We start from the raw sequence: 17,180 nt of genomic DNA on the forward strand, positions 1-17,180 counted from the left end.
GCTTATTTCTCTCGCAGAATCTGGCAACACTGATTAACACCGTCTTGCCCGTTTACATGGAGACGTGAAGCGCAGCGTTTTCAAAGATTTCCACTCTGGAAGGGGGGTTCACTTTATTGCGTTTTCAACCCCTGATAACACCGTTGCCGTCTAAACGGACGGCACATCTGATACTTTATTTTGCCGTTTTGTGTAGAGACCGTTGTCGTGTAAACGTGGCCTGACACATATCACTCAAATGAATTGAATGAACTGACAACGGAAGTGATGCAAGGCCTCATGGGACACTGGGAACTCCTGGATAAAGTAGGGCTTAAAAAGTGGTTAAAAAAGTAATTTTCCGTTTGGATTTTTCAGACTACTTCTCCTCCTTGGCAAACGTTCCCACCCGGTTGGCACTCCCAGAAGGTCAAAACAACATTCTACATGACTGATTTTTCCAATCCTCTTTGACTGGGGTGTGTCTGTTGGCCAGTGTTGTGTATATTGGTTTGTTTTTTGCACACAAAGCGGTGCAGTTGGATTCATTTATCACAGGAGCTTTTAACCAGACGAACGGCTCCGTAAATTTCTCTCCAGGATGGCGTGTCGAGCAGCACTTGATGGATGAGCGACAGCCATATAAACACAAGCACACACACACACGTGCGCTCCTACACACACACACACACACACACACACACACACACACACACACGTGCACTCCTACGCACGCACACACGCACGCACGCACACAGACACACGATGGATGAGCAACAGCCATATAAACACAAGCACACACACACATGCGCATGAAGTGCACTCGTACGCAGACTACTCACACACACTACAGACTACACACACACACTACAGACTACACACACACACACACACACACACACACACACACACACACACACACACACACACACACACACACACACACTGTATATGTTGTATTGTATTATGCTGTACTTGTGAGGACATCACCATTTTAAAACAGCAATTGTATAAATGCCATTCATTTTATTATTTTGACATTTTTAACCATAACTCTAAAGCCAAAATTAGCCAGTCTATATAAGCTCACAGCGCGCCTTGTGAGCTTGTAGATCTGCTATTTCTGGTATGTGACACCTGAGTATAAATCAGGCATAACTCCAATCCCTAAACCTATAAACTCTGAATGTCTAATCCTAACATTAACCCCAACCTGAATCTGTTCCTAATTGTAACTCCTATAACTCCCCAAATCTTTCTTATTTTTCCCCCCATAAAACAACCGTTTGTCTTATCTTAAAATATCTCTCAATATCTACTATACTTGTGGTGACGTTTGGCCCTCACAAGTATAGTAATTAAGCACACACACACACACACACGCGCGCGCGCGCGTGGAAGCATGCATGCAGAGACACGCAATTAACCTAACCCCCCCCCCAGCATCAACCCTTCGCCCCATCATTTTATCTCTTCATCATCTGTTACACAACCAATCCTCTGGCTCCTATCTCACTCTCTGTCTTTTCTGTGATCTCTCCATCATGTCGTCCTCGCTGTGATCGTGTATCTCTTAACCTTTTGACCCTGATCTCCAATCATCACGTCTTGTTTTCAGTCTCCTTGTCACCCTCCGGCATTAACCACTTACACCCATGGGAAAGCATCTGTGTCATTTCAGATTTTAGCTGTATACAGACATCATCTACGTTTAACCCATTAAGACCTGAAGCCGATTCTAGAAATGTCTTCTAAATCCCAACCGTATTCTGAAAAACGTATGTTTCTAAATCAGTGGTTCTCAAACTTTTTCATGTCAAGGACCCTCAAAATTATGTGTATTTGACCGTGGACCCCCATCTCAAAATATTTTGTTCCAGGGACCCCCCCAGAAGCAAAGTTTTGAGTTAAAAATGTTCGCTTTAAAATAATATATATATTCAAAGATTTGCACACATTTTCACGATTTTTCAAAAATAGCAGATCTACAAGCTCGTAGCGCGGCTATGAGCTTGTAGATCTGCTATTTTTAAATATCCAAAATGTAAAGTAATGCTTTTTAGCTCAAATCAAAAAGTGATTTTAGCTTTTTAATGGGTTAAACAAAATGAAGCATAGCGTTAGTTCATGCAGGACACGGAAGTCTTGCACGCCTCTAATCGGCTGTCATTCAGCTGATTTGAACACCAGCCTATTCACAGCTCTGCTGGTCATTACGTCACACATTCATACTCCAATCGGAGCTCACGCCTTAACAAAGAGGTCTCTTTAAATACGGCTTTGCATTCACTAGGTCTCTGCTCGTCTTGCTGCCTGCTTCACTGCTGCTTAGCCGCCTCCTCCAGCCCAGCCTCCACCTTTTGATCAGAGTCTGGCATAGGCTCAAATACTAGTGGTATTATATGATACTTTGACGTGAGTGTTCCTGACTGAACTTAGGATTTAGAGCAGTGGTTCTCAAAATAGTAGAGATCTGCAAGCTGCACAGTGCGGCACAAAGCGAGCTTGTCGCCTCACACATTTTATTCTGTACAAATACTACAAATCTAGTTTCTCATTAATCTGGGAACCCATTCGGTAAAGAAAATATATATAGTTTTTAGCTTTTTGCCTCTTTTTGTGTAGAAACAGGAACTTGGTTTGGGTCCTCCCCTGTGCTAGTCCACTTCCTGCCGGGTGCTTCTGTGTTTATTCCTACTAACAACAACAACACTACATGTTTAGAGCATGTGGTGCTGACAGATTATCTGTCTCGAGAGATTAGTTTCTCATATACACATCACTAGTGTGTGCCTATGTGAGAGAGAGGTATGATGATGATGATGATGATGCATAACATTACAATGATGGATTCGTGCGAGCAGCGTGTTTGTGATGATGAGAAGCCATGGGAGCAATTCAGGGAAGAAATTGCAAAGACCTTACATTTCAGAACCCTGTCTCGCCATGGCTGTGCTTTTTATACAGGCAGTCAGCAGTCATCTATTCGGTAGTCTGAGTAGCTCCACTGCCAGCTCAAAGTGGCACAAAATTGACCCACCAATCTGTCTCTGTACTTCATACACAGAACAGCATGATGAGGCAACATTCCTGCCTTGAGCAGGGAAACAGGCGATATGACTTCAAAACAATATCACGATTATTTGAAACTTTTCTTCATTAAGAAAATGCCACATCTGGGGCGTCGCTGGCCTAGCGGTTACCTATACAAGCTCTAATGCAGCCTGACCGCTAGTCGCGGGTTCGATTCCCGAGCCCGACGGCCTTTGCTGCGTGTCACTCCCCCGTCCCTTGTTCCCTGTCTCTCTCTACAGTGTACTATCAATAGGCTGAAAAGCCCCAAAAATAGAGCGAGAAACAGCGAGTGTACATCAAGTGTTCACTTCAGCGAGTTTTACGGAAGTATTTACTGACTATGTGTTTTGTTTTTGGACGAACCGTCTCCTCGGGCTATGCTGTCTGGGAGATGGGGTTTAAAAGCTGTGAAGTGTTGCAGACTTCAAAGGGATGATTTAGAGCCAAAATCGTTTGATCTGCTAATATTCTAATAATGTAAACATAACACAGTGTGTGCGCGTGTGTGTATCAACGCTCTGAGAGTAAAGGTACACCTGATTAAACTGGAAGAGATACTGAAGTGTATTTATATATCTGAATAACAGTGATCAAAGCTACCAAAGCTATCAAAGCAGTCTAAAAGAATAAAAGTCTGCACAACTGCATTGCTCCTAAGTGTTTAGTTTACTTTAAAACACATAAGAAATTACATGGTCAACTGTGGCCGAAACGTTGTACCATGTTAATTTGTTCTGTGTTTTAAAGTAAACTAAACACTTAGGAGCAATGCTGTTGTGCATACTTGTATTATTTTGAACTGTCATGTTGTGTCCAACACCAGCAACAAACTGGATGTGTGCAACCCACTGTTTTGAACCAATTAATCAGTCCAACCTGCTCAAACGATTCCTCCGAACTCGCATCTAATCCTCGCCTGGATGCGGGACTAAGGCGCGCGTAGAGGACGCAAGGAAGTTAGTAGATTATCGGAATTTGGCTATGTGTCTCATGGTTGGGCCTCTGTGTCTCATAGTAGAACTTCCTGTGTTAAATAGTTAGACTTCCTGTGTCTAAAGTAATAGAATTTCCTGTCTAAAATAACAAGACTTCTTGTGTCAAATAACAGGGTTTCCTGTGTCTCGTAGCAGGATCTCCGGATTGTCCTTCCTCTCTCTGTTATTCATTGAGCGTTAAATCATTCTTGACATTATTCATTCGGTGCTTTAATTGCCCCTTTATCACTGTCAATCTCTTTCTCCATCCTGCGTGCAGCCATTTATTTTCTTCTACTTTTTTCTTGATTTCTTTTTCCCTGCCTGTGTCTCACTAGATCTTTCTGAAATATCAGTCTTTATACATTAGGCTTGTTCCAGTTGACGATTTAATCATTATGTCGCATTAATGAATCCATTGAAACCGGTAAAGTATCTGTGTCATTTTAGATTTTTTGCATTGGCTATTCAAAAATAGCAGATATGCAAACTGTGAGCTTGTAAATCTGCAATTTTTGATCATTTTTAAAAAATCTTGCAAGTTTCAGAGCTACTGATATAGACATTATTTTGTAGAATCGGCCTCAGGTCTTAATGGGTAAATTAAGATGATATAAAAAGCCCTGTGAAGTGCATCATGTGGTTCGCTTGTGGGGACCTGCAGCACGAGCATCTCCGTTCTCCATACTCTATGTGCGCTCACAGAGGTTTTGTTTTCCTCTGATAAGATCGTCTGCAGGCATTATTGCAGCACTGTGCGTCTGTAAAAGACTATGGAAGCTTATTTTTATTTTTTTATTAAACTCTCTCATTAAAAAGGCACTTTTATTTCATGAATAAAAAAAGAAATTGTCCAATCTGTATGGTAGAGTATCTATACTACAATCGGCAAACTGGCTGTAACTGGTAAATTGTCAGTTGGGACACGTTTGTCAGTTGCATGTTAGGTTTCGCTTTTGGTTTGCATGATGCAGTTAGGTTTCGCTTTCGGTTTGCATGCTGCAGTTAGGTTTCGCTTTCGTTTTGCGCGTTGCCAAATCATGTGCGAGAAACAAGCACCGGTGTTGCAAGGAACGTCTACACGCTCTTCTGTCTCTGTCTCCGATGTGCGGGCCAGGCTACTAGACGGGAGGGCCGCGTAGCGGCCCGACCTTCTAGTGTTAATACAATTTAACTTATACAATATGGGTGGTTGTTTTTTCTCCCTACTCTTCTATTGAGACATTTAGATTGTGTCAAAGGTCATGGCTCTATTAGGCTCTATTAGCCCAATAACGGTAAAAAAGACGTCAGCACTTGCCCAGGAAACCGGGTTCAAATCCGGGGTAGACGAGGAAAGTTACTTAGTGCAGTCTCAAATAAATCTTTCCATCTCTGCAAGCAACAATTCTAATTCGGCCCCAAATCCAAAACACCAGGCGATGCCTTCCGGATATGAACCCCCCCCCCCACACACACACACACACACAAGAATGCACAATGTCATCATTTAACCGGATCATCTCACCGGATATATCAAGTGGAAACAGGCGTGGGCCAGCCGCTATTGAGGCACATGCATTTCAGAATCACACTGTCCCAAGTTCTGTTATGCATGTGTCGGCGCAATATGTATGTGTCCAAGAGACATCTGTGATATTCGCTGTAATAATCACATGCTCACTCTCTTAGTTTATTTCTTTGTGAAGGTGGAAGAAAGTTGGCCTGTGTCATTTTCGTGTCGAGTGTGCCAGCAGAGCAGGGGGTATCTCTCCAGAACCACATTCAGAAGCTGCCTGAAGGAGAAGATTTATGCATATCTTAAGCTTCACTTAAACTAAAACTTTTTATATCAAATCCGCACTTCCATGAACTGAAGCATCTTCACAAATTAAAGGAGTGCATGCATGATTTTGCATGATTCAATGGAGACTCTTTGAGACTCCTACCGGAGACTCCGCCGGTCATCGAATTATTGGCTTAGGAATGCGACAAAAACAAAAAAGTAATCATGAATTCAAGGCTCCATGGGGTGAGTGATCGATAGAAAAAAAGTCATTTTGTGGGTGAACTATCCCTTTAAATGCCTTCTAGTCATTTATGCAATGAAAATTGTTATGCGACAAACTGTAGTAATTTGTGACATTTCGGCTGGCAGTTAAAATTCCTAGGATGAAGTAAACGCAAGATCTCTCAGGTCTTCTGGTTAAGGGACCTCTGGTTGTCCCTGAGACCAGACTCAAAACTAATATAAGGATGACTGAACACTTTCAATAGTCGCTTCCACGCCATGGAATGCTCTTCAAACAAACCAAGGGAATAATTTATACCCTTTGTTATAAAACATTTCAGTACAGAGTCACTACACTGTTTTAAAAACACACTTGTTCCGCGAGCACTTTGTTCTGTTCTGTTGTATTGCTCTTATATTGCTCTGTTAACTTTATGGTTTCATATTGTGTTTTGTAAAGCACATTGTAACTTTGTTTTGAAAGGTGCTTTAAAGTTTCTTACTTATTAAACGGATCTCGCGGCTGCAGTGAACATCAATAACATGTTGACAGCAACAACTGTTTCAGATAACAGCATCCTGTTCTACATAAAATCAGTCGTTTTTGTTCTGCAGGCCCTTTTGTCTGTAAACAGGTGATAATTTTCAGCCATCAAGCCTGATAAGGGTGAATGTTTTATCATCGGTTCCTGTAAGAAACGACAAAGTAAAATATATCTCAAATGTCTTCTTTACTTTTTGAATGACGTGCAGACTGCATAATTGGCAATTGACTACTATATGACCACACAAAATACAGCAAATGTGTGCTCAATGCTAGAGAATGTACTCGTTGATACATTAATTTGACAGCTTCACAAGCTGTTCACTTATCATATCAACATGTCATGTCACATTCATAACAGCTGAGTTGGGTGTAGCCTATATTTCAACAATATAACAATAAACCATATGTCATTAACAAATGCGGTTAGAACAGCGCATTACGAGGCACTACACAAACGGTGCAGACAGAAAGGTTGACTATCTTGGCACGTCTCGTTTATATGGCACAGATGCCAAAAAGACTTCTGCAAAGTCTTTGCTCATGGCTCCTCCTGCAAGCCTCCTCTCTCCTGGATCCTCTCCCCTCAAGATCGGAGATCCGGAACCACTGGAACCGGATCCAACATTGAGGAACCGGAATCGGTTCTATCATATTTGGAACCACTTCCGGAACTGCTTTAGAGCTGGTTTGTGGACTTCATGTCTGCTATGCAATTTTACAATACCGGCGGTTCTCTAACTTGTTTTAATTTCAAGAACCACCATAACTCTGCCACCATTTGGTTCCATTTGTACACTCTCAGAGTTACAGACCCGTACGGTCCATTTTAATGCCCCCTTTGGAGAATTGTTAAAAGGAACCGTTAAGGAATCAATCACACCGTTGAGAGGGAATCGTTAAGGAACCGGAATCGTTAATGTCCCAAAGGATCCCAAACCCTACTCGAGATGCACTGTAGAAAATGAGACGTTGTTCAATATGGCATGCTGGGTTCACTGATTCCCAGGTGAGAGGTTGAAGGATGAAGGAGAGAGGAGTCGATGGAGAAACACAATGGAGAAACGAGAGAGGAGCCCATTGACTCTGTGTGACTGTCTGTGTCTCATTACCTCTCTGTGTGACTTTGTTTGTCTCACAGCTGGAGTTCATGTGTGTCATCATAGCAGGAGTCCAATTCAATTAAAATTCAAAGGAGCTTTATTAGCATGAGAAAACATATGTTCACATTGCCAAAGCAAGTGTCAAAACATAATAAAAACAGTTGAAAATGGGGAACATATTTATACAGTTGGAGGGGATACAGCATTGTGTTAAACAGAGCTATGTCCCATTGCGTCGCATGTTGTAATTTATATACAGGCTATAAAGCGTTTGAGACAAATGGCAGCAATCTTTTGCAGTCACTTTGGGACAAATGGCAGCATTTTTTCTTAAAACTATTTAAATAGTATACAAAAAAAAGCCTCAGATTTAAAATGTGTTTAAAGGTAGCAGCTCTGTTTATATGAGCGGTAGGTCTAGAGGTCTACTCGGGACACTCAATCCCTGTATGTCATTCCTCTCTTATTCATTGAGCATTCACTCATTCTTGACATCATTCGTTTGGAGCTCTTAACCCATTCAAAAACAATAGTTAAAGTGGCTCAAATCTAAAATGACACGGATGCTTACCCGGTTTCATCACTGTCATTCTTTTTCTCTTCTGACCTGTGTTCAGTCATTCAGTTCGTCAGCTCGTACTCTTTTCTTTTGCCTTTTCCCCTCCGTTTCCTCTCTCCTGTTCCGATAAACTTCTCACAAGGGTTCACAAAGTCCGGAGGGATGAACTCCTTCGCTCTCCCTCCATCTCTCTAACGTTCCCCCGGCATTACTAAATCCCCTTCCTGCCTCTTCCACCCTATACTTCCCTCTCTCGCTCATTACATTAATCCCCGTTTTCCCAGCCACACCTCTCCAGACCTCCAACTATATACCTCCTTTATCCCTCGTTCCGACTAATTAGGCCGTGGGTGGTGAGGGAAATTGATCCCGACAAATTAAGACAAGGGCAAAGACATATGTAATCAATGCATCGCACGCAACCTAACGCACGAGTGCGTGCATGCACGCACACGCATACGCACACACCAGGAGAGGGGGGAAATGAGGACACAACTCTCTATCAGGAATGATTGAAAGTGAACAGAAAGAAAAGAGACAGCCCAGAGAGGAAGGAATGGAAGAGGAGGGTGTGAGAGAGAGGAAGGAGAGAGAGACCGACTTTGACAAAGTCAAAAACAAACAAACCTTATTCAGATGAAGGTGTCCTGCCCGAGGAATAGTTGATGGGGGTAAAGCCAAGAAATATCAGATCTACAAGCTCACAACGCGTTGCAACGCGACTGCCTCGCACAACTAACTACAAGTCAGGCATAAGAGTGTCAGCTGAAGGCCCGGACTGCAGGCGTAGTGGTCCGGGCACCTAAGCTCCAGAGTAGGATGACAGCGCGTCGCGGGTTTGAGTCCCAATCCCGACGGCCTTTGCTGCATGTCACTCTCCATCTCTCTCCCATTTCCTGTCAACCTACCTATCAATAAAGGCATAAAAAAAGCCTGGGGAAAAAAGGGGGGAAAATGACTGTCGGCTGAATGCCATGGTATTCCCAGCGAGGGTTCATGTGACTTGCTCAAGGGCACTCCAACATGGCATACTTATTTGTTCGCAAAAAACTTGCAGTTCAGTGTGTAATTAATGAATTACATGAGGTCCCCACATACAACAATGTCTGTTGGAATAGGGCTTTAGACAGTGCACAGCTTGAGGGTTAGGACTTTGACAGTGACAGGGTCTTTGACGGTGGTTGTGGGAATTGAGAAATGAAATGTCAGCCTTTTTACGACATGGCACTGCTATGAGTGTCACAACAGGCTAGCCGTGTGTGTGTGTGTGTGTGTGTGTGTGTGTGTGTGTGTGTGTGTGTGTGTGTGTGTGTGTGTGTGTGTGTGTGTGTGTGTGTGTGTGTGTGTGTGTGTGTGTGTGTGTGTGTGTGTGTGTGTGTGTGTGTGTGTGTGTGTGTGTGTGTGTGTGTGTGTGTGTGTGTGTGCGCGCATGCCTGTGGTTGAAAGTATTTACTTAAGTACTGTACCGAAGTATAATTGAGGTTCTTTACTGGAGTATTTCCAATTGTCCATACAGTACTTTTACTTCTACCCCACTATATCTCAGAGGCAAATATTGTACTTTTACTCCACTACAATTATTTGAAAACTTTAGTAACTAGTTACTTTGTAGATTTGAATTATTATTACAAAACATATTAACCACTTCAGCCCTATTTAAACTTTGGCTATTTGAAAATAGCAGATCTACAAGCTCACACAAGCTTGTAGATCTGCTATTTTCAAAAGATTTTGGCTTGTGTGCCTGAAGGCACCCCACATGATTCTGAGGGGGTCCCCAGATCATCTGCTTAATGTGCAACATTGTTGTAGATAAGTGTATACAGGGTATCTGCACATTTCTAAAATTTAAGGACTTAAGACCTTTTATTACCTCTAAAATTACAATTTATATAAAAAATAAGACCATTACTGCATCAAAAGTAATCAACAAACTGTTTGAAATAATTCTCAAACATTGGCAAAATTGTCAAATATTTCTAAACAAAGAGGCAAACATTTAGAAAATAGCTGATTTACATGCTCACAACGCCTCGCAATGCATGTAGAAAAAGAAGGAAAAAGCCTGGGTATCGAGGCTTAAATAAATAAAATAAAGTAATGCATCGACTCCTACAATTCCAAATGCTTGTGGGAGGGTCCCCAGTTCAAATATGATTATTTGTCTAAATAATCATATTTGATTATTTTGGAAATGTTGTCTTTTTGTCGTAGATGACTGATATCACAGGCTGATCACATGAAGTCCGAGATCCACATTGGTTCCTCGCCATGTCTATGTGGGATCCCGACATCCACATCATTTTCTAATTTCATAATACATCAGTGCGGAGATAATAAGCGTGTGCGGGAAATCGGGAACTGACTTTTTTCTTTGGTTGCGGGAATTAAACCAATATGTATTTTTTCCCCTTCTCAGTTACGGGACAGTTCAATCGAACAAGACGGCTCACAAGACAAATATGTCTATATATGCAAGTTATTGAGCCGTGGACATTGAAAAAATATTCCTACTGGCACTGAATATGTTCCAGGCATGACATAATGTACTGTATATTACACACAGGTTTGTTTTTGCACAGCAGTAGTCATAGACTTGAACTTTAGTTGCACAGTACAACTAGTACCAGTGTGTATTGGGAAGCCAAACCTCGACTGGCTTCGTATCAGCTATTCAACAGATTGTTGCGGGTAACTTTCAACAGCTGTCTCCACTCTCCAATACAGTTCCTCTTGGAAATGGAGGCACGCTGCAGCATTAGTTCCGCATATTAAATTCTGTAATACGTTCTATAATAAAGATGATTTCATATCATCTCGTCTCTCCTCCTGATTTTTATTGTCACCATCTCATCAGAAAACATAAGGACACAGAATGAGATGGAGATAACTCAGATTTCAAAGTATGAGGGATTTAAGCACTCGAGTACTGGAGTCAAACTCACATGTATGATAGAATGCCGTGCAATGGAACATCCTGTCTGACTCAGTGCATATACTTCAAATACACTACAGACAGAACATACAGAAACAAGAACAGGCAAGAACCAACGATGATGAAGAAAACCCTGACCTAAGTGTCATTTATAATGAGGGGTCTGAGAGGAAATAGACCCGTCCAAATCTTATCGCCACAGCTGTTCTGGTCAACACAAGCAGTAAATACCCGCCCTCAAGAGACAATGATGATGCCTATCTCTCACAGACTGCTTTGAGGAGATAAACTTTTGAGTTCATTTAAATGTTCCTATACAGTATCTCAGGATTTATTTGACTCTCTCCATCTTTTTTTTTCAATTTAACTGATTTTGCTCTCTCTCTCTCTCTCTCTCTCTCTGCCTCTCTGCCTCTCCAGAATGAAATGATCCTCGTTGCCTGGCTCCGTCTGCTCACCTCCATTTCAGTTTTTCATTCTCTGTCACTCTGCTTCTGTCTGTCTGTCACTCTGCCATACTCTGGGGAGGAAGAGAGAGATTCACACAGACAAAACTGGCACAACAGCAGTGAGAAGTTCACAGAGACTGACTGTAGAGTTGCAGTTTAAGAGTGTCATGGTTGCAGAACGACCCAATGCAGAGCCACAAGCAGAATAGTTTCAATTTACATATTTATTAAGGCAGAAGTTAAACTTACAACCCATGATGAAGTAGTTGCATGCAGTAATCAGGAAGTCTAAAAATGCTAAACCTTTCAATGCACAACACAGCAAACCAGTAACTCCTAGGCAGATCACAGGAACAACAAAGTCCAGAGGCACAAATAATAAGGCCAGAGCTCCAAGGTAGAACATCAACACACGAAGGTATGAACTGACAGTAATTGTGCAAAATGAGTCCAGTTTTGATTGGACAAGTGCCCACGGGTGTGTAATGGGTGAGGTACTGCTGGGCTGGTGAGGGAGTGGGGACAGGTGTGTAACTAGGGCTGAGAGATGTAATGGAATGTGGGCATGGCTGAAGTGGAAATACAGACAGAAATGGACAGAAGGAGAGACACATAAAGAGATAAATAGACAGGTGAAGAGACAGACCGTGACAGGTGAAGACTGAAGAGACAGACCGTGAAAAGTGTGGGGGGGGGGATAAAAGAACAGAAAAGGGGGCGGTTGGCTGCACAGCATAAACGGTTCTTGGGGGATTTAGATTAGCGACGCTGCCGTTAGCTACAAAGTATACAATGTGTGCAGCTACTACAGAAAATAGACAGGCGGAGTCAAAGTGAATCTGTATTGGGGTACTCTGAAAACATAAAGACCCAAAATAAGGCGGAGACAACGATTCAGATTTCAAAGTATGAGAGATAAAGTACTCGAGTATGGAGCCAGACTTACATTTACAATACAATGTAATGGCACGTGCTGTCTGACCCAACACATGTCAGGTCTGGCTACAGTTTATATACTGAGCTAACAGCTCAGGTATAGCTGGTATACAGCTCAGGTACCTGAGCTAACAAGGAACCCTGAGGGTCCCTGAACCACACTTTGAGAACCACTGGTCTATAACCCAACCCTTGTGATTACCTCAGTCAGCTCCTGTTATTTCATTAGCCTAGACATGCTTGCCTGTTGAAATTAACATCATCAATCATCAGCATATGTACATCGTCTCGTCTACGATGACATTATCAGGCACTTTTGCTGTCACGTCGTAAACAAATATCACTGTCTAGACATGTTCTAATCTAAACCATTTAATCTAGTGTGTTTATAAACTTTGAGCCTTGGAGAGACCATTGATTTAGCAATTTGATCTACAATTCGATCATGCCTGGCTAGCTAGTGGCTAATATGTTTCGTCTCTGTCGGGTGGAAACCTCATATGTCCAAAAACTGTTACTTTTCAGGATTCAGATTCAAAAACGGCAAAAGTAGCAGATCTAAAAGCTCAAAGCCCAGAGCTTGCAGATCTGCTACTTTTGATACTTTTGTGTGATGCTGTAGTATGATCAGGGGCATTAATTTACGAAAAAACACAAAAGGTTAGAATATGGAGATTAGAGGTTTCTGCCCGACAACAACGATATGCATTGTTGCATGCAACTGTTACATGTGACAATGTGAGAAATGGATTCAATTATTTTTGAATAACAGAAGAACGCATTGAACTGTAGCTCATGAATGGCTGTGTACCATATTGACATGTTGTATTCTATTACACGCACGCACGCACGCACACGCACACACACACGCACACATGTTTGAATTAGCCACTATACTTGTGAGAACATTGACATTTTAGGACATCAATTTTATGAATGTCATTTTTCCAATGTTCTACTCTAAAACGTTCTGCCCTAAAGCAGAAAATACTAGATCTATACGACACGGTTTGAGTGAGTAAGTCGTAACTCGTACAACATCCATTTATTTTCTAGGAAAATGGTCGTAACAATTTTCAAATTCTACTTTAAACAGCAGATCTATAACAACTTGTGAGCTTGTGCAAAAAAAGGTTTGGTTGTTCTCTTCTTGATGGGGGCACACGGTAACAATTATGCTGCCAACCTGCTGTTGGCGATAACGGATCAATACACATATAAAACTGCCTGTTGACAAATCAATTCTCTTGGATCCCCATGGAGCTCAGTGTGCAGATCAAAGCTAAACCCTTTGACTTTCCCTGATGGTTTTCTTTAGTATAGAAAACCATGATTATTTTGGGGGGTCACGGCTTGAAAAGGTTAAGAACCACTGTTCCATATGTACTACATGAAGAGATTCTTGTTGGAGGAACTGAGTTATCTGTCATCTTCTTGAGCTGTTGGCTGCAATGCAATATCAAAGCCATTTCTTTGTGCTTTCCTATAACCGTATTATCCGCTGATCGAAGCACAAGCCTTGTACTAGTACTTTAACAGTAAGCCTACTCACTGTTTTGAATTAGATTTGTATTGTGTTTTTTAGTTGTTCTCAAGTTCGTTTCACACTGTCAGGGTTGCAGCTGAAAGAATAAGGCTAAAATCTGGGTTTGAGTTATAATCTGAGTTTAGTGGAGGTCTCTAAAACAACTTAACGTTAGGGGTTAGAGAGGGTTAAAAAGAGAAACATAAAGGTTACAGCTGGAACTGAAACTGGTTATTCAGAGTGTTGCCATAACAGAACCATTTTTGGTTCCAAAAAGAGCCTTTCAGATCAGGGTTTTTTATAGAACCATTTATTTTGGTTCTATAAAGAACCCTTTAACCACTTAAATCCAGCCTATATACTTCTCTTGGTCTATACTTGGTCCCTTCCTTTTTCACTCTACATCAAATCTCTTCGGCAGTAGATGAAGAGGAGGAGGGATAGAGATTGAAAAGACGAGGACATTATGACTCAGAGTCAACTCTGACTTCTTAAGCTGTGTGAGTGGAGGCTGAGAATTGATGCATGAACGCACACACACACACACACACACACACACACACACACACACACACACACACACACACACACACACACACACACACACACACACACACACACACACACACACGTACGTCCTCAACATCCCATTCAATGCTAGGGAGAGTCACAAGAGTATGCTTCCTGTACCTACACACATAGGTCATTAATACTGTGGTTCAGTCGGTCCATGTACAAGTTACAGCTAGGCAGAGTTTGTGCATATGTGCACGCACGTGCACACACACAAGAGAGGTTCTATAAAGAACCCTTTAACCACTTAAATCCAGCCTATATACTTCTCTTGGTCTATACTTGGTCCCTTCCTTTTTCACTCTACATCAAATCTCTTCGGCAGTAGATGAAGAGGAGGAGGGATAGAGATTGAAAAGACGAGGACATTATGACTCAGAGTCAACTCTGACTTCTTAAGCTGTGTGAGTGGAGGCTGAGAATTGATGCATGAACGCACACACACACACACACACACACACACACACACACACACACACACACACACACACACACACACACACACACACACACACACACACACACACACACACACACACACACACACACACACACACACACACACACACACACACACACACACACACACACACACACACACACACACACGCGCGCACACACACACACACACACACACAGTCTGGTAGCTACTCAGCTTACAGAAGTCAGACCCAGTGCACTTTGATTTGACACCCTGTGAAAGTGTTTTTTGTACCTGATAGTGAGTTCGGGGGGTGATTGCAGTATTTTTGAAAAGATGATTTTTCCCTGGATGTGAGCACTTTATTGTGACAGTACAGTGAAGAGCAGACAGACTCACAAAATCACAGGGTCCTGAGTTGAATTCAACATGTTGGTGCAGAGTCAAATCCTCAGTGTTCATTTGACTCGGAGATGTATCCCTAATTGGATGATAATGAAGCATGGCATTAGTTCATGCAGGGCACGGGAGTCATATACGCGCCTCAGCTGGAATCAGCTGTAAAGTCCGCTGATTGCACTGATTGTGCAATCAGCCACGCTTTTGTACACACCAGTCACATCTCTGCTAGTCTCTCGAGCCAGACTGTTGCCTCCCACATGTTTCCAAATGCTCCCGTCATCCAGTCTGAGCAACGGAAGCTCTGAAAAAGATCTGGGAGTGAAGCGGATGTCCCATCCTCCTCCCCGCTTCCGCTTAGTCTTTGCAGTCGCGCAAATCTGTGTCCTACTGTAAATTAAATAAGTCGAAGCATATATAGCTTGCTGCTTAGCAGAAATGGAGATTCAAAACTATGTTTTAAAGATATTTTAAAATGTATTTTCGTGAACGGATGACCGCTTCCTTTCTCGGCTTTCGGGAGGTGTAGTTCCTGACTCTATATAGCATTCGGAGATTGTGGACTAGTTGTCTGGCTACGTGAGACCACAGCTCTGCTGATTGTTGCCAAATTGGCCACGCTTTTCTGCTCTCCCATCACAGCTCACGCTCTCCTTTAAATATGGCTTCCTCATTCATTAGATCTCTGCTTCTCATGCTGCTACACAACTGCTGCTGCTTCAAGCTGCCTCCTCCACCCCAGCCTCCACCTTTTTAGATCAAGGTCTGGCATAAGCTTTCAAAGGTTATTCAGATTTTATGTCTGCTGAGTAAAATCTGTTCAATATATTGCTTAGGGCCGCTTGTGTATACTCATGGAGGGTTTAACTGTATTCCATTTGTTACAATAAATGGCTTAATCTACACAGCTGTTACCTTTCACCATCAGTTGTTTGTGTGACGCAAGTGTGGAACCAATTAGCGATAATAAACAGTGCTGTTGGTCCTGTCCCCAATGTCCTGTCCTGTGACTGCCCCCAATGTCCTGTCCTGTGACTGCCCCCAATGTCCTGTCCTGTGACTGCCCCCAATGTCCTGTCCTGTGACTGCCCCCAATGTCCTGTCCTGTCACAAATATCTAATAGGTGGCCTATCGGAAATCAACAAAGTTGACTCTGCTGAACTGCACCCTTTCTAGTACCAACAAACGGTCCGGTACTGTTGAAATATAAAAGGGCCCTTAAAAGACCAAACCGGCATGAATAAGTACAAGTCATTATCTATTCATTGCCTTCATTTTGTGTTTTCTCCAAAGTTATTAAAACATTACTGAATGTACATGAATAATGGAGACAATGTTGGCTAAGTAGTATTGAATAATATTGAGTCAATGTTGGCTGAACAGTGTCGAATAACATTCAGTCATTGCTGGCTAACATCATTGCATCGTTAATAAGTCGAGGCTGTTTGAGTCTTTTCTCTGGGGACTTATTTCGGCTAGAGTAGACTTGTCAAGTTCAATCCACACTTTAAAATGCACTCATTTTATTTAATGAAATAAAATGATGACCTGTTTTAAGCAACTTTCAAGTCTTAGCAAGTTGACTTTCATACCGCGCTGAAACGGATGGCCTCCTCACGAATAACCAAAGTAACAAACTATATTGTGTTCTGTGGTCGGTATAGTAACTGCAAGGATATACAGTGAGTCATAGGCAATGAGCTGAACATGCCAGACC

This window comes from Gymnoscopelus braueri (assembly GCF_963280865.1).
Source record: "Gymnoscopelus braueri genome assembly, chromosome: 15".
NCBI classification, from domain to species: domain Eukaryota; kingdom Metazoa; phylum Chordata; class Actinopteri; order Myctophiformes; family Myctophidae; genus Gymnoscopelus; species Gymnoscopelus braueri.